General features: G+C 43.1%; 1 protein-coding gene across 1 annotated transcript in view; it reads right to left on the bottom strand.

Moving 5' to 3' along the window:
• Positions 1 to 23029, bottom strand: part of syn3 (synapsin III) — a 128608-nt gene that overhangs the window by 28628 nt on the left and 76951 nt on the right. The window lies entirely within an intron of this gene.

Raw genomic sequence — 23029 nt, forward strand, 5'->3', positions numbered from 1 at the left:
TCTGTCCTTAGACAAATGTCCCAGCCTCCTCTGCCCTTAGACAAATGTCCCAGCCTCCTCTGTCCTTAGACAAATGTCCCAGCCTCCTCTGCCCTTAGACAAATGTCCCAGCCTCCTCTGTCCTTAGACAAATGTCCCAGCCTTCTAAACTACTAAACTTCTTCGGGAAAAGTAGGATGTAGGACGGATGTATTTTAGTGTACCTTGACGTGTTTCAGCTTTACTGATATAACATTAGAACATTTTTAAAAGGGAGATATAGTTATATGTTTTAGCACATAAACTTCTGAATATAGCAGTCATTTAATTGTTGTTAAAAAAGATTGTTGGTTGTAGCTGATGAGAATCTGACGCTCAGAACAGAAACAACTATTTAATTTACTTGATCAGGAATACAAGTGGTGATATGATGAGGTCAGTGTAGGAGTGACGCAGGAGCATTCACATTCACATGGAGCCGACAGGAGCCCGGAGTGGAGCCCCCACTCGTCTGGACCGGCTCCTTGGCCCTCTCCACTCAAGTGTCAGTGACGCCACACCACAGGACAACAGCTAACAAGCACATCCTCCCAAAGCGCCTCCACACGCCTCAAGGCCACTCAAGGCCACGCAAGACCACGCCAAGTAACGCCAAGCAACGCCAAGCAACGCCACGAAACGCAACGCCATGCCACACAAGGTCACGCCATGCCACGCAAGGTCACGCAAGGCCACGCAACGCCACACCACAGGACAACAGCTAACAACCACATCCTCCCAGAGCGCCTCCACACGCCACGCAACCGCAAATAAATAAAAAATACATGATGTCACCTTTTATCACTTGACTGCTTTATGCAGATGCAGTTTGTGAACAATATTTGAAAGATATGATTATTTTGTGTTTATAGAGAATGTTTCACATCTTTGACTTCATGAAAAATGGGAGCAAAAACAAAAGTACAACCAGGTCTAACCCCGCTCTATGTTAGGTCTTAATAAGAGGTGAGCATGGTCTAAAATGTCACTATACACAGTTTGAAATGACACTAAACACTAGATAATCCTAAATAATGAATGAACGGTAACACTTCATTTTAACTACACTTTTATTCGCCCTAATAAAGCAGGAAGACCTAATTTATAATGAACAAATGGCTCATTAAGAATTTGAGCTTGATTAATACCCTATTTCTAACCCCTAAGAGTTATTTTAATGCTTTATATGATTAATATAACATTTGAATGAACAGTGAATAGTGTCTGTTGAAAGGATGACTAAATGATCTCCTGAAAAAGTTCCATGCCTCATAGAATCATAGTTCCAGTGAAATCTTCCACTCGGAAATGAATGAAATGATTCTCTTGGATGAAGGTGTAGGAGTGCTTTGAGTCACGTGGCGCTGTATCGGGAATGCAGTCTGTGAAGTCACCGTTCCAAAATACCACGTTTCTGTACACAGTCTGTGATACATGTGCGCCACAGGTTTCCTCTCAAATTCCTCTGAAACTAGGACCAGGCGCGCTGCCTTTACTGTAAACGGCCCCGGTCTTCTGTTTAAAGAGAACCCGCTTTATTCATCCGACCACAGTGAATGTGTTTTACAGACTGGTGCTGGTGCTGTTGAGGTTTGAAGAGCCAAAGGGACCACATCTGATACACAGGACTTTTTCAAAAGCACGGAAAGTGTCTTCACTTCTATAATATTGTCGAGAAAATCAGTTACTGCTAAAGAAATACGGCTTCTTTAACAGTTTCCGTACACCAGTTTATTGTAAATTCACTACATGACCCCATGATGTAGATGAAAAAAGAAAGGTTGTGTACAAGCAAATCTGCTCACAGTAAAGATGCAGGTTTTGATATTTTTTTCTGTACAATTAAAAAAATAGTGGCTAAAGATTACATACTATGGTTTTAGATCTAGACTGTTTATCCAAGTCCAATGACACAGGGGACACAAGAGAACTCACAATATGACGATGGTCAGACTATAGCGGGGGTCGGCCATATTGACAGAAATTAATATGTACATTTTTGATGCACATTGAGGAATGTGAGAGATCTTAGTTGAAGTTCAAGTACTGCACAAAACGTGAATGGACCATACAGACGTTCTCTTTTGGCTCTCACATAACAGGTTCGACAGGCCTTTATCTGCTTTCTCTGGACAGTGATGATGGACAGAAGTGAATGGTGTTTTTAGTTTTGATCACAAAGTCCAGTTTTTCAAAAATTCTGAATCGTTTTGTGTCTTGTTTGAACAGCAAATAATGGAACCGATGTGTAGAAAATGTACGATAAGCTTCAGAAAATGTGCCGAGGGATTTTACCGTTGGGCTCAGTTCACAATTTTACAACAAAAAAAGGTCATTGAAAACAGAAATGACCGGTGCACTGGAGTCATTTTTGCAGACGTCCACTGTCTATATCTATGGACAAGTTTACAAAATGCAGTCCAGAACCACACGTGCTGCATCTATCCACATTTATGACCTCCAGCGTTTTATGACTAACGCATGAAGGAGCAGACATGAGGCGTGATGGTTCCGACAGACCGTAGTGACCCAAAACGCCTTTAAGGATTCAGACCAAAGAGAAACCGCATCAGACGGGAGCGGGGCCGTAACGAGACCCCACAGTCCCACACGGGTTTGTCTGGGGGAAAGTTACTGCTGACATTCATGCACCTGACACTAATGGATACAGTCTCCATCGTTACATTCAACCCAAATAAATTGTGCTGCAGTTATAGCTATGATCATGTCTTCCAACATGGTGAGTAGGATTAAAACTACATTATTAACCCACGGCAGAATTTAGTTAGACCCGCAGCATTTTTGGCCAAAAATAGACTTGAAATACTTATTTATTTCAATTATTTTTTAATTGATCTTTTATTTTATTTATTTATTGTATTTATTGTATTTATTGTATTTATTGTATTTATTGTATTTATTGTATTCATTTTATTCATTCATTCATCCATTTTCTACCACTTGTTCCCTTTCGGGGTTGCAGGTGACTGGAGCCTAGCCCTGTGACTTTGGGCCTTAGGCGGGGTACACCCTGGACAGTGGCCAACTCATCGCAGGGTCAACACATAGACACAGACATTCATCCACTAGGGCCCATTTAGAGTCACCAATTTTGCCTAACACATGCATGTCTTTGGACAGTGGGAGGAGCCAGAGAACCCAGAGAGAACCCACGGTAACACGGGGAGAACATGCAGACTCCACCCAGAGAGATCATGTGATGTTGGTCTGGTCCGAGAATCGAACCCATGATCTCCTTCTTGGGAGGCAAGAGCGCTAACCGCCATGCCACTTTATTTTATGTATGTATGTATGTATTTATTTATTTATTGATTGATTTATGTATTTATTTATTACATTTTATTACATTTTATTACATTTTATTTATTATTCATTAAATACAATTATTTTATGGGGGCAAGGTGAAAACAGGACTTTTCTGCGCGGACTAATAATGAGGAAGCACTGTTGAAACCGGGTCAAACGCTCATTTAAATCAGCAAAAATCTAGTTCATTTTAAACCCTTTTGCATCAAGAACTAACACAGTGCACTTCCTGGTTCTTGGACGATACGTCGCTTTATACCGTATTTTCCGGACTATAAGTCGCACCGGAGTATCAGTCGCACCAACCAAAAAATGCATAATAGAGAAGAAAAAGACATATATAAGTCTCACTGGAGTATAAGTCGCATTTTTGGGGGAAATTATTTGATAAAATCTATGAGCAAGAACAGACATTTCATCTTGAAATGCAGTTTAAAATAATAACAGATGAGATAACCTGGTGAATAGATGTACGTATGCTAACGCTAACACCTTCAGCTGCATGACGTATGCTAACGCTAACACCTTCAGCTACATGAGGCACAGACAGAACTGTGGTAAGTGTCTGGTATGTTAACGTAACATATGAACAGTTATTCAGATAACTATAGCATAAAGAACATGCTAACAAGTTTACCAAAGCATCAGTTTTACCCCAAATCACTAAATCCACTGAATTCTTCTTCCTCTGTGTCACTTCTAAACAACTCCACAAACTCCAGAGGAAGAGGAAGTGCAGATTCTTCTTCTGCGTCGCTTTGAGCCTAGAGCGCCCTCTTGTGGTTGTCAGTGTGAAAACAACAAATAATATCACATATAAGTCGCACTCCTGCCAAAACTACGAAAAAAGGTGCGGCTTATAGTCCGGAAAATACGGTAATTAGATGCAGAAAGCACACAGCAGTCTTGTTTAACCTAAAGAGCTGCACCGGGGCAAAACCAAAAATGTAGCTGGAATACGTGCACAAATATCGGGTTCATCCACTTTAAGTTCCTTTTGACCACCACAGCATTGGTCATGGATACAATTATGATTTGAATCATTTCCCGTGTTTCTCGTGTATCGCGTCGAATTGTGACGGAAACAAACAAAAGGTATAAGCACAGAGTAGAAAAGATAATACAATAGAAACAATAGAATACAATAGTCTTTTTCAGATTCAGTCGTTCATGTAATGTTTAATGATCCATCGCATGCCAGGTACATTACAGAGGACTAATTGCAATTGCCTGGGTTTTTTCCTCCAATTAAACTGAAATACTTCCTAGAAAACTGAGTAATGCGTAGATAAAATAACCCCATCGCTCTCAATTTCCAGCGCTCTGACAGAAAGAGGCCCGTCCCGTTTACGGTTCGCACGACGTTCGACCGATGATGGATAGGATTAAGAAATGCCTTTTTATTTTATCTGGCAACAAACGCCACCGTTCTCTTTGCAAACGCCTCCAACGGGAATTAGATTATGGAGTTTATCGGAGTGAAATTGTGCTCAGGTGCTCGTTAATGGGTCGGCGTCACGTTCAATGCAAGCGTCTGTATAAATGGCTCTCTTGTTCTTGGCTCTTTCAGACAACGTGGGACAGTCGGCCATTATCATCTGATTGTTTCCAGAGGTATTTGAGCAACGTCATGTCAATACGAGAGAGTGATATGGTTTTAAGTGCAGTTTCAGAGCATATGCTTAAGAATAGTGTCATATCCAAAGCCATCGTGACCTCTTCAAAGTCTTCCATCGTAGTTTACCGTGAATAGTGAATACATATTATTTTATTATAATATGTTATTATTATATTTAAAGAACTGACACAAACCAAAAATCAAAATGCATTGTTGTGGATAAAGTAGACCTACAGTATTCTTTTGTCTGCTATTAATCTATGGCACTCGTGAATTATGATTTTATATTTTGGAAATTTATAGTGCAATATTGATCCAAAACTATTTAAGATCAAATAAGTCTTTATTTGTCAACACAATGTCGCCTGCTTTACTTGACTTGTGGGATATAATCATATAATTGTTTAATGAGCAAACATGTTTCACAAAAGTGGTGTGAGTACAGCGCCAGATCAACTCGGGGAACTTGCAGCTGTTCAGAGCAGTGACCAAAAAGTGTGGTTTGTTGCTGTGAGCGAACCAGCCTGTGATAGCACGTGTGAACAATGCATACCAATAAGAATACTTCAATGTGAAGCGCTTACTTCTGAGAAAAGAAAACTGTCTGCAAAACCTGTGCGAGGATTTAAAAATAAATAAACAAATAAATAAAAATCCAACCTATCTACCTGGATTTTTTGTTACCGGAAAATATTTTTTTTTTTTTTTTTGGCCTTAGCAACGAGCTGCGCAAGCTGTATAGCCAACCGGTTGCCTATGCGAGCTGGGGCGGACCTCAGGGAAAGAAGCACATGATCGGTGATAGAAAAGATCCAGTGGTAATCTACAGCCCTACTCTGGGCTGGATAAGCCCTGCCCACCGGGCGGAACCAACTATGGGATGAAAGTTGAAACTAGGGCTGTTGTTAAGACCCAGGGGTTACGATACAATACATATCCCGATACAATTATATTTCGATACAATTCCCACATTACGCTACGTATCCCGATACATTTTTGAAAAAGGGTCTTAAAAATGTACAAACGGGTAATGTTTTTACTTTGGATAAGAAAATGTATGAAATGTTATGTTTATTCACAAAGCACTTATTGATAAATCCATTCTGCTCTAATAACTTGATACATCCAACCAACTGATCCAAATAGAAATATATAGGATACATTCTAGTGTTGCATGTTTCTTGCCAAACAATTAGCCTGGTCTGAACACGCTGCAGCAGCATCTTCTGCAGAGATGTGCCTCATGTAGTCCACAGCGCTCCAGCATATCAAAAATACCATTCCACCTCATTTGCACTTCAGTCATTGGCTTATGTTCCGGCAGATTGAGCAGCTCCTGCTTTTCCTGCAGTATTTAAAATTATTCAGTAACGTGACAGTACTCAATGTACTCCGGTGCGACTTATATATGTTTTTTAATTGTTTTTTTCTATTATCCTTTTTTTTGGCTGGTGCGACTTATAGTCCAGAAAATACGGTGCTCATTGTGGTAAATGTAGCAAACATATTAAACAAAAACAATTTGTCTGCGTTCTCTACCAACATCAAAATTAATGTTTTTACGTTTCTGCCTTGTTAAAATTAATATGATAGAACATTTGGATCTATAACTGGACTATTTCTATGTCTAAATTAGGGCTGAAACAGGTCCAAAGTTGTTTTAAGAAATGACGCAAGAGTAAGAGCAAAAATGTGAATAAAATTGACTCTAAATAACGTAAACACTACAACTGAACAGCCTGAAGAAGCTCGCGGACCAGTGTTTGAAAAACCAGGCAGTGTGTGCAACTAAGCAGATACTCCAGATAAATACTTCCTAAATACTTTTGCAGTGCAGTCTATTCCAAACAAATCAGTCCTGTAAAGGTCTATAACGTCTCCATGGATACGAGCAGGTTACATAGTGCACCTTTAAGACCAGTGTCCGTGTGGAGAGTGACTGTGTGATTCCACTATGTTTTCGTGCTGCGTTCAGGAACACACTGTGTACTTTTACTGCATAGTTTGTCCTGTGTCATGATGTCACACAGGTGCTTGTTGTTACAGACAGTTAACCGAAAACACTTAGCATTAAAGGCCCCGCCCACTCGCTCCAGTCTGTCCTCTTGAAACAAACAGAGCTGTGTTTGGGCTTAAGCACATGTGTAAGCACTATGTTCAAACGAAAGACTTTCAGCCCCGCCTCAGACCGAGGGAGGAGGAGGAGGAGGAGGGGGAGGAGGAGGGGGAGGAAGAGGAGGAGGACGGGGAGGAAGAGGAGGGGGAGAAGGAAGAGGAAGAGGAAGAGGAGGAGGAGGAGGAGGGGGAGGAGGAAGAGGAGGGGAAGGAGGAGGAGGAGGAGGAAGAGGAGGAAGAGGAGGAGGGGGAGGAAGAGGAGGGGGAGGAGGAAGAGGAAGAGAAGGAAGAGGAGGAGGGGGAGGAGGAGGAAGAGGAGGAGGAGGAGGAGGAGGGGGAGGAGGAGGAGGGGGAGGAGGAAGAGGAGGGCGAGGAGGAAGAGGAGGAGGGGGAGGAAGAGGAGGGGGAGGAGGAAGAGGAGGGGGAGGAGGAAGAGGAGGAGGAGGGGGAAGATGAGGAGGAAGAGGAGGAGGGGGAAGAGGAGGAGGAGGAGGAGGAAGAGGAGGAGGGGGAGGAGGAGGAGGAGGGGGAGGGGGAGGAAGAGGGGGAGGAAGAGGAAGAGGAGGAGGAGGAGGAGGGGGAAGAGGAGGAGGAGGAGGGGGAAGAGGAAGAGGAGGAGGAGGAGGAGGAGGGGGAGGAAGAAGAGGAGGAAGAAGAGGAGGAGTAATAATGGATTCAGACTGGGACTTTAACAGCCCCATCAAATCAATAACATCAGCCATGGACCGGCCTCCTGCTGGTGCCAGAGTCAGGACTAAACATGGACCGGCCTCCTGCTGGTGCCAGAGTCAGGACTAAACATGGACCGGCCTCCTGCTGGTGCCCAGAGTCAGGACTAAACATGGACCGGCCTCCTGCTGGTGCCAGAGTCAGAACTAAACATGGACCGGCCTCCTGCTGGTGCCCAGAGTCAAGACTAAACATGGACCGGCCTCCTGCTGGTGCCCAGAGTCAGGACTAAACATGGACCGGCCTCCTGCTGGTGCCCAGAGTCAAGACTAAACATGGACCGGCCTCCTGCTGGTGCCCAGAGTCAGGACTAAACATGGACCGGCCTCCTGCTGGTGCCAGAGTCAGGACTAAACATGGACCGGCCTCCATAGACTTCTCATATTATTCTTATTTCATCTTTGTCTGTTTGTTTGTTTGTTTGTTTGTTTGTTTACGTTGAGAGAATACGTTCTGTGTCATGTGGACCGGCCCGGTAACCATAGAGATATGAACCGTGTGCAATCGGACACAATTCAATGAAAGAAACTGCTTTTTAACAGTCAAAATATTCAGGTCTGGAGCCGCTTTATGGTTAATTATATGTAATATGTAAACAACAAACAAAGACACAAAAGTGCATAAACTTCAGCCTGTTCTGCGTCAGCACAAATGAACTGAAGGTGATAAGAAATGTTCCTTATGAGGCTTTATTCCGTCACAAAAGGCTTCACTGTTGACTTTAATTCTAAGATAAATACAGCACGTTTGAGGGCCAGATTCTTAACAAACATTAAACATTTCAACGCGTGTGGATATTTCTTTCAGAATCAGAGTACCGCTCGCCGGCCGGCCCCCCTGACCGGCCCCCGGACCCGACTCGGCCTGCGGCGAGGGGCCGGGCGGCTCCGGGGGCAGACGAGTCCTGCAAAAACAATCAACGCCGTGCCACATTCCTCCTCCCGACCAAAGGAACGGGAAGCTCGGATTAGAGCTCGGAAAACCCGGACAAACACGTGACCAATCAACGTTTGACCTGGGTTACGTTCCTGGGACGTCTGCGTGACTCACGGCGGCGTTCGGGGGACACTGGCGGGCGCAGAGTGTGTCCGTGCCCACAATGCCCCGTACGGATCGGGTGCGTGTGAGGGGCCGTGAGGGGCCGATGTGCAGATTGGCAGCCTGGCTTCTGTCGGTCTCCCCCGGGGCAGCTGTGGCAACAATAGCAGCTTACCACCACTAGGGGCGTCACAATGTCAACATTTTTGTCTGATTATTATCGATTATTGAGGAAAAAAAAACATCACGATTTTACGATTATTCACGATTATTGAGACTGAGACCAAAGGAGGGTCTGACATGTGACTGTTCCTTACAATTTACTACATTCAACTTCATGAAAGACAAAATAAGGTTCAATTTGACAAAAACAGACAGAAAAAAACTGTTTTGAACAATAGATTGAACTAAAAAGGCTTAATTTTGCTCCTAAAATTTATTGAATATGTTTTGTTATGTTTTGGTTCTTACGATGATATTGTAAGAGCTCGACTCCGACGGTCCCTCATCTGCCTGAAGAGTGGGTCCAGCTCGACTCAGACGGTCCCTCATCTGCCTGAAGAGTGGGTCCAGTTCGCCTCAGTCGGTCCCTCATCTGCCTGAAGAGTGGGTCCAGCTCCAGTCTCCTCGTGTCCGTCTGTCCGTCTGTGAGAGTCGGATCCCTCCTTCACTGGAACTCCTCCAGGTTTCTACGCTTTTTTCCCAAAGAGGTTTTTTTTGTAGTTTTTCCTGGCCGAGAAGGAGAGTCTAAGGACAGAGGACCCTGGGACATCGTCCCTCGCCACCACAGACATTGTCTGACTCCATCGCCACCACAGACATTGTTGATTCATTTCTCCCTGTGGCCCTCAGAGGCAACTGTTGTTGTGATTTTGGGCCTTACAAAAATAAATTGATTTGATTTGATTATTGTGACCTGAATAATCACGATTATCGATTAACCTCATTAACCTTATTAACCTCATTAACCTCATTAACCTTATCAACCTTATGAACCTCATTAACCTCATTAACCTCATTAACCTCATCAACCTCATCAACCTTATAAACCTCATTAACCTCATCAACCTCATCAACCTCATTAACCTCATTAACCTCATCAACCTTATTAACCTCATTAACCTCATTAACCTCATTAACCTCATCAACCTCATCAACCTTATAAACCTCATTAACCTCATCAACCTCATCAACCTCATTAACCTCATTAACCTCATCAACCTTATTAACCTCATTAACCTCATTAACCTCATTAACCTCATCAACCTCATCAACCTTATAAACCTCATTAACCTCATTAACCTCATTAACCTCATCAACCTTATTAACCTCATTAACCTCATTAACCTCATTAACCTCATCAACCTCATCAACCTTATAAACCTCATTAACCTCATTAACCTCATTAACCTCATTAACCTCATCAACCTCATCAACCTTATAAACCTTATTAACCTCATTAACCTCATTAACCTCATCAACCTCATCAACCTTATAAACCTCATTAACCTCATTAACCTCATCAACCTCATTAACCTCATTAACCTCATCAACCTTATAAACCTCATTAACCTTATTAACCTCATCAACCTTATTAACCTCATCAACCTTATTAACCTCATTAACCTTATTAACCTCATCAACCTTATTAACCTCATTAACCGTATTAACATCGTTAACCTTATTAACCTTATTAACCTCATTAACCTCATTAACCGTATTAACATCATTAACCTTATTAACCTCATTAACCTTATTAACCTCATTAACCTTATTAACCTTATTAACCTCATTAACCTCATTAACCTTATTAACCTTATGAACCTCATTAACCTCATTAACCGTATTAACCTTATTAACCTCATTAACCTTATTAACCTCATTAACCTCATTAACCTCATTAACCTCATTAACCTTATTAACCTTATTAACCTCATTAACCGTATTAACCTCATTAACCTCATTAACCTTATTAACCTTATGAACCTCATTAACCTCATTAACCTTATTACCCTCATTAACCTCATTAACCTTATTAACCTCATTAACCTTATTACCCTCATTAACCGTATAAACCTCATTAACCTCATTACCCTCATTACCATGGCACCCCTCACCACCGCATTAGAGGCTTCTGGGTAATAGAGGCGTGGTCTGAGGACGGAGGTGGAGGCGTGGCCATGATCACAAACCTCAGGAAACACACACACTCCTTTTCATCCTGGTATTTAACGGTATTGCCATGAATAAACGTGCGATGCGGGTGATGTATCGGTGACGGTATCGGCATCGGGGATATCGGAGGGACCCCCAACTTTACTATAACTTCTAACATCTTTTTTTCTGGCCCGTTTATGGCTTTCAAAATGGACCGGCGTTGGCGGATATTGGTTTGGTAAGATCAGGCGTGTCGGACCATCCCTACGGTCCGCACTCATCCACGAGGCGTGACGGAAAAAAGTTCGTGAATGACTGAACATTGGGGAGTTTCCATTCGTGACATCATTTCCTGTCCTTCACGCACACTCCCCCGACAACCGCCCGACGCAGCGGTGACCGAGTCCGACCCGGAGGACGCCGCAGTCACGGAGAGTCAGAGGGAACCGAGCCAAACACCATCGCCATAGCAACGATCTATTTTTCAAAACTAACTTCGACACATTTTCAGTGAATATCAACAGTAGAGACTGAATGAAGCGTCGTCAGGAGCGACCAGAGACAAGATGGCCGACGCGTCAAACGGACAAAAAGCCAGAGATTTGACTTTATTGTTTCGGTAATTTTAATACTATAAACACATAAGACCCAGGTGTAATACAACAACATAAAACTATTAATACCATTGATTTTAGTTTCATATTCATTTAAATCAACAACAACAACAACAACACCTCTATAAGAGATAAACCACACATAAAAATCCAAAACAAGTGGAAAAGGACTTTCTGTTGATGTTGGTGATATCTATATGTGTAGATGAAGGGATGAATAGATGAAAAAACACAAAATAATTATTATGCAGTTACTAACAATTTAAATAAAGTACCAGATTTTCCGGACTATAAGTCGCACCTTTTTTCATAGGTTTGCGACTTATACTCCAGAGCGACTTATATGTGGTATAATTTGTTATTTTCACACTGACGACAGCATTTCACATGTTGATTATTTTCACACTGACAAAAAGTGCTAAATTAAAGATTAAAAATTAGAGCTGCAACAAGTTAATCAATTAATCGCAACTAATCCAAACAAATTTAGTAATTCAGAACTTGTCTATACGTAGGTTTCCGAAACATGCCATGAGTTGAGAAAAGGAGTTTTGTGACTGAAATTGAACCCTAATTCTTTTGTCCATAAACGTGCTCCACCGAGATCCTCATACGGCATCACTTCAGCTTCATCTGGGTCGGTAAAAACGTTCTCATCACGTGACTTTTCCGTCCTAAACAGCTAATCAATGAATCAAAAGAACAATCACTAGACTAATCGATCAGCAAAATATGTGCTAGCGAGATCAGTTAAATGCCATTCTGTGAAACTTTCCAGACAAACTGCGACAAACCGATGATGGACAGTCACCAGAAATGTTATGTAGTGCTGACCTCTTAGAACTACCCGACAGGCCCTGCAGGGGGGCGTCAAACGAAGAGCAACAGACAAAACTAACCAACAGCATCTTCCATCCCCTCTGTCGAGTATTTACACTTTAGAATATGTGAGTGCGGTTCAGTCGTGTGTTATATTAGATCAAACCAGAGCTGGTCCATCTTTGTTATTCCAGACGGTACACAAACAGATTTATAGCCTCCTACAGCTCGGAGAAACACGACTACGTGCTCACGCTGAGCTCAGATGTTTGCCTGACGCCTCCACTCCTCTTCAATGGGGGATTCCAGCAGTAAAAGTCCATGTGCCGTGCCCTATCTCCAGCTGTGGTTGTTTCAAGTCATGGTCAGCTAGAGTCTACAGAGGTCCACACCCACCGCGCAGAGCTACAGGGGAAGTTTAGAAAGATCACAAAGACCAGAGCAGTGTGCAGACGGGGACAAGTGTACTATGGGGTTAAGCAAATGTGGTAAGTATTCAGACAGAGAGCGTTCAAAAGATATGTCTGGATCTTCAACAGATTTGGCAAAGCCATTCATTTTAGCAATTAATGGTTAACAAAGTTAAGAGAACCAAAAAGAAGGAAAAAAGGGACATAAATCCCTTATGCCTCGGGACTGTCAGAAAAAACATGAAATCCCTGTTTATTTTAAACACACTTTAAGACAAAAACTGTTTCACCCTAAGGACAAGATGGAGACACAAAAACAGAGCAATGTAGTTTATTCCGTCCAATGCAGTGAAGAAAGTTGTCAAGAGCGCCACATAGTGAGACTAAACAACCACTGCACAAGAGGCTTTATCAGCACAGAAGACACTGGAGTTCAGGACCACAGAGCGCCGTGCATCTTCATCTTAAAGCCTCTAACCACTCTATCAAAGACAGAGAGGAGACGATTCTGAGCAGGAGAAAATATGGTTTGAAAGAGGAGTTAGAGGAGGAGAATCCTCTTTAAACATAAATGGTGGTTTAAGGTTTAACCGGTCATCTACAATAGTGTTTTGAAGCCATGAAGCGGGAGACGCCCGGGGCATTCTGATGCTAATCAGGTCCTCAGTGAGGAGGGAGTGACCTTCAGGTTACAATATGATGTAGATGGCTCATTACAGGGCTGATAGGATACAAGGAAGAGGAGGAAGAGGAAGGAGTTCCCAGACTCGCTTCGCAGATTGAGAATGACCAGATGATACAATGTAACAATGCAGGTGGTTATTGCTTTTTTCCTTAAAGGTGCCATATTATTGCAAAAAAAATCAACTTTAGTGAGCTTTTAACCTTCTATTAGTGTCAAAACAACCCAAAAATATGTTTTTCTTTCATCCGTCTATTAAGTAAATTTAATCTAATTGTATGAGCAAGATTTACATCTGAAATGCACTTGTGTCTCCCATTGAGTTTTGTTCAATATGCATGTCATTCATAATGCAAAATAATCATTTTTAAACACCTATTCGACAGACATGCCCCCGGCTCAAGTCTAATGAACACTTCACCTCCCGACAAAGCATTTGACCTCGCTTTGCTTTGATCACAGGATAAGACAAGGGTGGACTGGCATACGGGGATTTTCCCGGTGGGCTGATGGGTAAATGGGTCGGTGTGGGCGGAGCTTTAGAGGAGGAGAGCTCTGACTCTTTGACCATGTGAGAAGAACTACGCTGGTTAAACTTTATGAATGAGGCTGACCACAATGTGAGAGGTGTGACTACGATGCAAGAGGCGTGACTGAGTCTATAAAAAAAAAAGATTTGAAATAAAAAAATAAATAGTACATGAAATTTCCCCTATTTTCTGATTTATTGTTTTCCTGGGAAAGGTCCCCCTGCCCCCCCTGCCCCCCCTGCAAAGAATAGGACTCCCAGGAGTAAATATGACTTCAACTCCCGGATCACTTTTTTCAGTCCTGCCCCAGCTACACAGGTCATGTGCAAGATGTTTGTCTTTTTCATTGTAAGTTCATTAAATCACTTAATTAACAGTAATCTAACAGAAACGACGGCTGTAATTTGATTCTTTAAACAAAGCATGTAACTGTCACGTGACCACAGTGTCTGATGTTGACCCAGTGCTCCGAGGGGCCGCTCAGGGGGTTTGTGTGTTTGCTCAGACACATGAAGAAGAGGGAACATTGCTTCAGGTGTTTAGGTCTTAACGCCTCCTCGGGGACACGATTCCTTTAAGCAAATACAAGTGTCAAAGGTTTTCTGATGTAAATACCGTAGTTCACCTTCGGGCATCTGACTCATCACAAAAACAGTAGTTCCACTTCCTTGTTAAAACCAGATAACCGTTCTAGGAGATTTGTCATGAAGCTTAACAAGTGGAAAAAGGGGAAATTCATCCGGGGCGTCTGCATGTCTAAAATTAACTCCTCTCCCCGCCCTGTTTGAGCGTGACGCCGAGTCCGCAGCCTTGACCTCCGGCTCCGTGACTCACGAGGCACCTCCGACGTGTCTCCTCCCACACGACCATTGTTTTCCCGGGGCTCGAGTTTCTGGGAACACCGGCCTTATTAACTCCAGAGTCTCCCACATTAAGAGATTAGCGCAGAGCGGTGATGAGATGAAGCGGCCCGCATTGAGCAGATGAGACTTAACAGACTTTTTAAGGAGGTGTGGGCTTGTACTAGGCAAAGTGAGAGAGTATCAGCTTACACGTGCCGTCTTTTAATGCTGTTTTAGAGAGAAGAATGGCCCGAGATGAAAGGAGCAGAGCTGTTAATCAGTGTATGGGCTGTCATCAACACCATCAGGCTGTAAACGGCTAATTTATAATGTTGTTTCCCACTACATAGCTCAAAATACTTCACTCACTGATCTGCATGTCACACTTGACCCTGGGTCAAAGTTCGGTCCTAGTTTGAGCCCCTTTTAGTCCTGGTGTGGACCTGGTTTAGTCCCGGTGTGGACCTGGTTTGCTGGTTTATTAATATGCAGTCATATTATAATTCTGATAATGCTCAAGGTCATTCTAAAACAGTTTGAGAAATTCAAAATGTCCCATGAATGTTTTTAGGTTTTTTGTTCTTTCTCGTATTGATGAGGATCTAGTTCCAATAGCACTTTCAGTCTCAATTACCATCTGACTGCTGGTACTTGAGCCCAAAGTGGTTGAAGAAGCCCAAATGATGCACACATCATTTACCATTTTCCGTAAAGTTTATTCTTCCAAAAATCCGAACATGTGCCGTCATAAAAGACATTCCCAGTACTGATCCCGTCTGCTGCTCCCCACCTAGTTTAGCTCGATCCCGTACATTACTGCGGCTCAGACTAAACCATTTCTCACAAACCTCAGAACTCTCTCCATACCCTCTTTTCCTTCTCCATCCCCTCTTTTCCTTCTCCATCCCCCCTTCTCTTCCTCCACCTCCAGGCATTCCCTCAGCCTGAAGGAATCCCTCGCAGCTCTTTCCACTCCACCGCGCGCCCCGTGTTTATGGCCCGGCCGGTGGCTCATTGTCTCGCGCCGTAACGCTACGTAGTCATTTTGTGGGCTTTTTCCTGACCGCGCCGTAGACCCCGGCGTGCGGATGCGAGCGGAGCGAGGAAGTGCGACCGCCTTCCACAGTCGGGGAGACCCGTCGCATCGGACCATGTAACGTCTCCCCGCTTCGCCAGACGACGGCGGCTGCGGTCGCGAGCGTCTGTGAAAACGCTCGGCGATGCGAGTCTCAAACCGCATTAGACTTTTGACACATTGCAAAGTTATGTGTGGGAGAGTGACGTCGTCCACAGCAGCTGCATTCATTACCTTGCACAATGAATAATTTACTTTATATTACCGTATTTGCAGCGACCGGTTAGACCTTGGACTGTGGTGACATATAACGATGCTGAAACGTACAATGTATTTACTGTAATACTATAATATTCAGAAACGTTGGACAGTTAATTAGTCTGCCGCTTGCAACTAATTATGAACTTACAGAGCAGTCCAACTTAAAAGAGGAACTTCAGACAAAAGTGAGATTGCGCAAAGGAGTCCGGCAAGAATGTGTTTTGTCCCCTTACCTTTTTAACCCGTACACTGAAATGATATTTTGAGTAAAGTAAGTAAGTAAGTAAAAGACCACAGGGGAGTCAGCATTTATGGCGTCTGTATTAATAGCCAGCGTTTTGACACATTGTCATGTCCTGAAAATGAGAAAGATGTCAAATCTCCCGTACAAAGCTGTCAGTATAATGCACAATTAAGAATTAGTATAAAGAATGACGTAAAGCTGTGAACAGAGACGACCCTACACTGACCACACCCCAGTGAATTAATGCTTCCATTGTAATAATAATGATTTATATGGACCATAATAGAAAGGAGATGACATTACTGGATATGTGAGAGTGAATAATGACTTTATTCTTTTTACATACACACATACAGTATATACCGGTATAGTTTCTTTGTACTTTTCAGTATAAAAAGTGTGATAGCCTATGGTCTTTTTGTACATGGTCAGATCCTGGCTACACTAAATACATTTGAGAGCTCTTCTGGCCCTCGTTTAGTCAATAAATCAATGCACAAGGCTAAAGTCGATTTACGGCCCGAGCACCTTGACCTGAGACAAGACATGATGGCGTGGCACTGCCAGCTGCCCGACCGACCCAACCGAACACCACATGGACAAGTTTGCAGCTCAGTAGTATTTTACCCAGTCTACAAACAAACAATAGCACAATGTAATTTCATATTTTTAAAAGGCTATTCTTACTATAAACTGGAGATCTATTGAGCCTAAAGTGGGAACTATGGAACGTACACCCAATATTTTCCTTTCCTGTTACAGAATGCACAGCCACACAACTCCACGAGGGCCTGAAGACGACGCAGGCGCAGATAAACCTGTCAATCACCAGTAAAGTGAACCGAGCCAAGACCAAATCCTCCTCTTGACCTGATCCAAACACTGCCCCGTCGACGGAAACATCCAATTACCGAGGATATAAAGTGCTTCTGCTGCCGGACCAGGATAAGTCCCCGTCTGCCCCGCTGCTCTGGCCTGGCTCACACCAACTGATCACTCGTTTGCATGGTCAAGAAGTTAAAGGGGACGTACCACGCTGGATCCACTTTAATGAGCCTTTAACCTGGTCACAACGGCGTTTCCTCATCAGACTTATGTCTGAAATCTGTTCTTTTCTTCTGTATCTACCTCTGTATCTTCCTGCGTTGCACCAATGAAATTTCCCCATGTGGGACAATAAAGGAATATCTTATCTTATCTTAAGTTGTATTTTAATTGATTCCTATAAGTTTGAGTTCTGCAGTTGAGGCTCAGAAAATCCCTGTTTTCACTTACCACCTACCCCCACCCACATCCCTGTACTTAGTTGTGAATGTTTGAAAAGTTAAGTCTCAGAGTGACACATGTAGATTTCTAAAATGCCACTTTTCAAAAATAAAAAACATGTAAATGAAAGGACTGGACGTGTTTCTGTTGCTAAGCTGTTTTAGATCAATACAATGTACAACATGTTTGATGATCTTCATATGTTATAGTTCAATATTAAGTAGCAGAAAAAAAGAAGAATCGTAACCAACAAGCATAAAAAAAACAAGCAAAATAAAAGCAATACTTATGCATCAGGTCTTTTCATTGAGTCAAATTACACTAAATAAACCAAGTCAAAAGTTAAATAATTCATTATAAAAGGCCATAAAAGCGATCAGCAGTAGACTAATACATAGTGTTCACGATGTGTTTGATCAGTGTCCAAAATAAATAAAAGTGTGCTTCTGCTCATGATAGCAATATAAAACAAACATTTAGCTCAAAACGTCAGAAGAAATACGTTTCCAACAAATAGAACTATCAAAAAAATCTGTGCAGTAAGAAATATAAAAGCAAATCATCAGATAAAAAAATAAAAAACTATACAATGAAGAATAGGATTTATCAAAAAAATAATAATAATTGTTTAAAATGTTTAAAAGACAAAAGAAAAAATATAAGTGGACTCATATTAAGATGTCCAGCATTTTCCTTACAGTTTACTTTAGTCCACACCATTACCAGAGGATAAAAGTCATATTTCTATGTCAGGTCTGATGTTGAGGCAAAAGTGATGAGAATATTCTGGACACTCGATTTATCTCGATTTATCTGTCCCGTTTCCAAACCAAAGAGAAAGTAGGACATGGTCTGGAAACCTCTCAGTAAATTATGTCACTTCCTTTTACGTGAACTGCAGAACAGTCACAGTGTTTGCGTCGTCGAGACATGAACATTCTAGAACAAAACAACGCACTCTTCATACTATCGTTTAGCTGTTCAATCTGTAAAGTTCTGTAGCAAAACTGGATGTTTGCAAAAGAAGACGACATGAAGCTATTTTCGACACGTCTCTAAACAATGAAGCTCCAAACAACATAAAAATGAGTCTTAATTATTCAGTTTCACAGTAAAAATCATGTTTTTCAAGGTATTTATGAACAATAAAAGCCCTGTGGAATAAAATGATGTGGAGATACCATCAGAAAAGTAAATAAAATATAAATTGAATGGATGGAAACAGGAAATTAAAGGCGCTATATCTTAAAAATGTGTATTAGAGCCAACATCAGCGATATTGTGTGTCTTTCAAAATAGTATTCCATCAAATTGTGATGTTTATCTGGCACCAGCTCATTTCACATGAAGCATATGGAGCTAATTAAAACCGACTTATTAGACGTTTGAGGAGAACATGGATCACAGCCGACAGCCCCTCTGCAAACCGGCCTACATACTACACACTACATTAAACACGGAGTGAAAGTGTACACAGTTATGGTCAATATACTTTTGAACGCGCCAAAAGGACAGCAAGTACTTCCAGGCGCTTCTGGTCTGCGTCTTTGTAACGAGGGCTGACGGCGGCGAGTGAATGTGGCTCTGCTTTCTGTCAAAACGAGACAGAAGTCACACAGTGCTAGCGCCGTGCTCAGTGCTAGCGCCGCGCTCAGTGCTAGCAGTATGTCGATACCGTGATGTACTGTATTGTCAAGAGCATCTTGTATCAAAGCAGCGATGAGCGTTGTGATTGTATCATGGTCAATATCTCCAGTACAAAGTAAAGCATCAGGTCAAAATGACTTATAAAAGGTGTTGAATATGATGGTTTCTACAGTGAAAAGGTCCAGAGAGAGTGCGCACGTTGTTGGCACGCTGTTGGCACGCTGTTAACACGCTGTTGGCACGCTGTTGGCACGCTGTTAACACGCTGTTGGCACGCTGTTGGCACGCTGTTGGCACGCTGTTGGCAGGCTGTTGGCAGACTGTTAGCCGGCTGTTAGAAGGCTGTTAGCAGGCTGTTAGCAGGCTGTTAGCAGGCTGTTTGCACGCTGTTGGCACGCTGTTGGCACGCTGTTGGCACGTTGTTGGCACGCTGTTGGCACGCTGTTGGCACGCTGTTGACCCGCTGTTGGCACGTTGTTGGCCCGCTGTTGGCACGTTGTTGGCATGCTATTGGCACGTTGTTGGCACGCTGTTGGCACGCTGTTGGCACGTTGTTGGCACGCTGTTGGCACGCTGTTGGCACGCTGTTGGCACGCTGTTAACACGCTGTTGGCACGCTGTTGGCACGCTGTTGGCACGCTGTTGGCACGCTGTTGGCAGACTGTTAGCCGGCTGTTAGCAGGCTGTTAGAAGGCTGTTAGCAGGCTGTTAGCAGGCTGTTTGCACGCTGTTTGCACGCTGTTGGCACGCTGTTGGCACGTTGTTGGCACGCTGTTGGCACGCTGTTGGCAGGCTGTTGGCAGACTGTTAGCCGGCTGTTAGAAGGCTGTTAGCAGGCTGTTAGAAGGCTGTTAGCAGGCTGTTTGCACGCTGTTGGCACGCTGTTGGCAGGATGTTGGCACGCTGTTGGCAGGCTGTTGGCAGACTGTTAGCCGGCTGTTAGAAGGCTGTTAGCAGGCTGTTTGCACGCTGTTAGCAGGCTGTTTGCACGCTGTTGGCACGCTGTTGGCACGCTGTTGGCACGTTGTTGGCACGCTGTTGGCACGCTGTTGGCACGCTGTTGGCACGTTGTTGGCACGCTGTTGGCACGCTGTTAGCACGCTGTTGGCAGACTGTTAGCCGGCTGTTAGCAGGCTGTTAGCAGGCTGTTAGAAGGCTGTTAGCAGGCTGTTTGCACGCTGTTTGCACGCTGTTGGCACGCTGTTGGCACACTGTTGGCACGCTGTTGGCACGCTGTTAGCAGGCTGTTAGCACGATGTTAGCAGGCTGGTAGCACGCTGTTAGCCGGCTGGTAGCACGCTGTTAGCACTGTTAGCACGTTATTAGCACGATGTTAGCAGGCTGTTAGAACGCTGTTAGAACCCAAGTAACCACACAACAAACCAGGGCCAAATCTGTAATAATTTACACAATAGTGATAATTGGAAGATCACATGTAAATGACGACGACGGGCAAATGTAATGTTTAATTTGTCAGAAAAATGCGTTGCTTCTTCTCACACAGAAGTACTTCCTTTAATTCCTAACTTTTTTTTCTCACAAATTGTAATTTGACCGATGTAAAACTAAAATGTTTCTTTTCCCCACAAGTAGCAAATTAAGCCAAAATTTGCAAAATTTGAAAATCCGTCATGTGCACTTTAATCTGAAAAAAGTCATGTCCAGAACTTCCTTTACATTAACACACAAACATAGTGCGGCATAGTGCGGTTTCCCGTGGTAACCGTCCTCTCTTCTCTCACTGGAGTGCAAAGTTTCCATGTGCAGGAGCCGCTGTATATGTTTTGAAACGTAACGCGATGTAAACCTCAGCGTTACGTGATCACATGGGAGTGACACGGTTTGCGCGTGCATGTCCATGTTTGAGCATTTCCTCCTCCCGCTGCGTGTTATTGCACCCGCCAGAACAAGAGGAATGCGGCTCTTTAGGAGTCAATGATTCAATGTTTTCACTCGCTCCCGTCGACCTTCCTGATTTACCACCTCATTTGGGCATCGCTTTGTAAATCTGTGGCCTGAGAGAAGGATCAACATGACAGTAAATATTGTAGGGTTTGTTCTACCCGCTGATGTCACGAGGTGGTAGACGCGTGGACTCACATTTGCTCTCCTCGTTTTTATCATTTCAACATGATATTGTGCAAGTCTAACTAGAGCTATTGTTTTAAGCTATTGAGTTAAACTTGTATATTATGTATAGAAATGTGATTTGAATTACCGTATTTTCCGGATTATAAGTCACAATTTTTTTTTAATCGTTTTGGCCGGGGTGCGACATATACTCCAGAGCGACTTATATGTGATATTATTCGTGTGATATTTTCACACTGGCAACCACAAGAGGGCGCTCTAGGCTCTAAGCGACGCAGAAGAAGAATCTGCACTTCCTCTGGAGTTTGTGGAGTTGTTTAGAAGTGACACAGAGGAAGAAGAATTCAATGGATTTAGTGATTTGGGGTAAAACTGATGCTTTGGTAAACTTGTTAGCATGTTCTTTATGCTATAGTTATCTGAATAACTGTTCATATGTTACGTTAACATACCAGACACTTACCACAGTTCTGTCTGTGCCTCATGTAGCTGAAGGTGTTAGCGTTAGCATACGTACACCTATTCACCATGTTCTCTCATCTGTTATTATTTTAAACTGCATTTTAAGATGAAATGTCCGTTCTTGGTCTTGGATTTCATCAAATACATTTCCCAAAAACTGCGACTTATACTCCAGTGCGACTTATATATGTTTTTTTCTTCTCTATTATGCATTTTTTGGCTGGTGCGACTTATACCCCGGTGCCACTTATAGTATACGGTACTCTGTAATTAAATACTACAGTGAAAGCAGTAGACATCCTTACATCGTAACCATTTACATTTCAAAAAGCAAGAAATGTGTTGCTGCATTTCCCCCCACACGGTTCCGTTCCTGTTGCCAGCAGATGGAGGAGGCCGGCCCGTTTGGTCCTGCAGAGGGCGCACGCTTCACTGCGCACACAAGTATAAGCCTCCTACAGCAAACGTCATGTGAGACTCATGTGAGGCCGCTCCACACGCCACAGCCTCAAATATTACAGTCAAGACACAGGAACAGGACGGGACGGACCAGACTGCTGCAACGTGAAGAGCTGGAACACATTTTGGGGATGAATTTGTGCAAAATATTGAGTGTATCGTCTATCAAAATGTTATTCAAACTATCAAAATTGCCTCAAAGAGAGACAGAAATAGCTAACGTAATCTCCCGAACAACGGTATAATATTTCTGCACCGTGTGGTTATTTTCACGGCCCATCACTTCTTCTTCTTCTTATTATTATTATTATTATGAACACACATGAAACACATAACCCAGACACCCTCTTCCACACGCCCATGACACTGGAGGCCCGTCCCACTGTGGGGCCAGTGTTCCCCGTGTCTCCAAGTGACCGGGCCCTGCTTATCTGAGCAGGTCAGGCCCTGTCAAGGTGGCATTAACCTGAATACTGTTCCTGGTTATGTAACTTTAAGTAGCACCGGTCCTTCACGCCGCTGACCGCTCTGCACTCAATTATGTCGTTCTGCAATCATAATTATGACAGTTATATTATCTGCCTTAAACTATAGATATTATTATGTCACATGTCATAGGCCAGTG

Source organism: Eucyclogobius newberryi, unplaced genomic scaffold (assembly GCF_026437365.1).
Source record: "Eucyclogobius newberryi isolate DKJ021-1_F unplaced genomic scaffold, fEucNew1.0.hap1 SCAF_2, whole genome shotgun sequence".
Classification (NCBI taxonomy): Eukaryota; Metazoa; Chordata; class Actinopteri; order Gobiiformes; family Gobiidae; genus Eucyclogobius; species Eucyclogobius newberryi.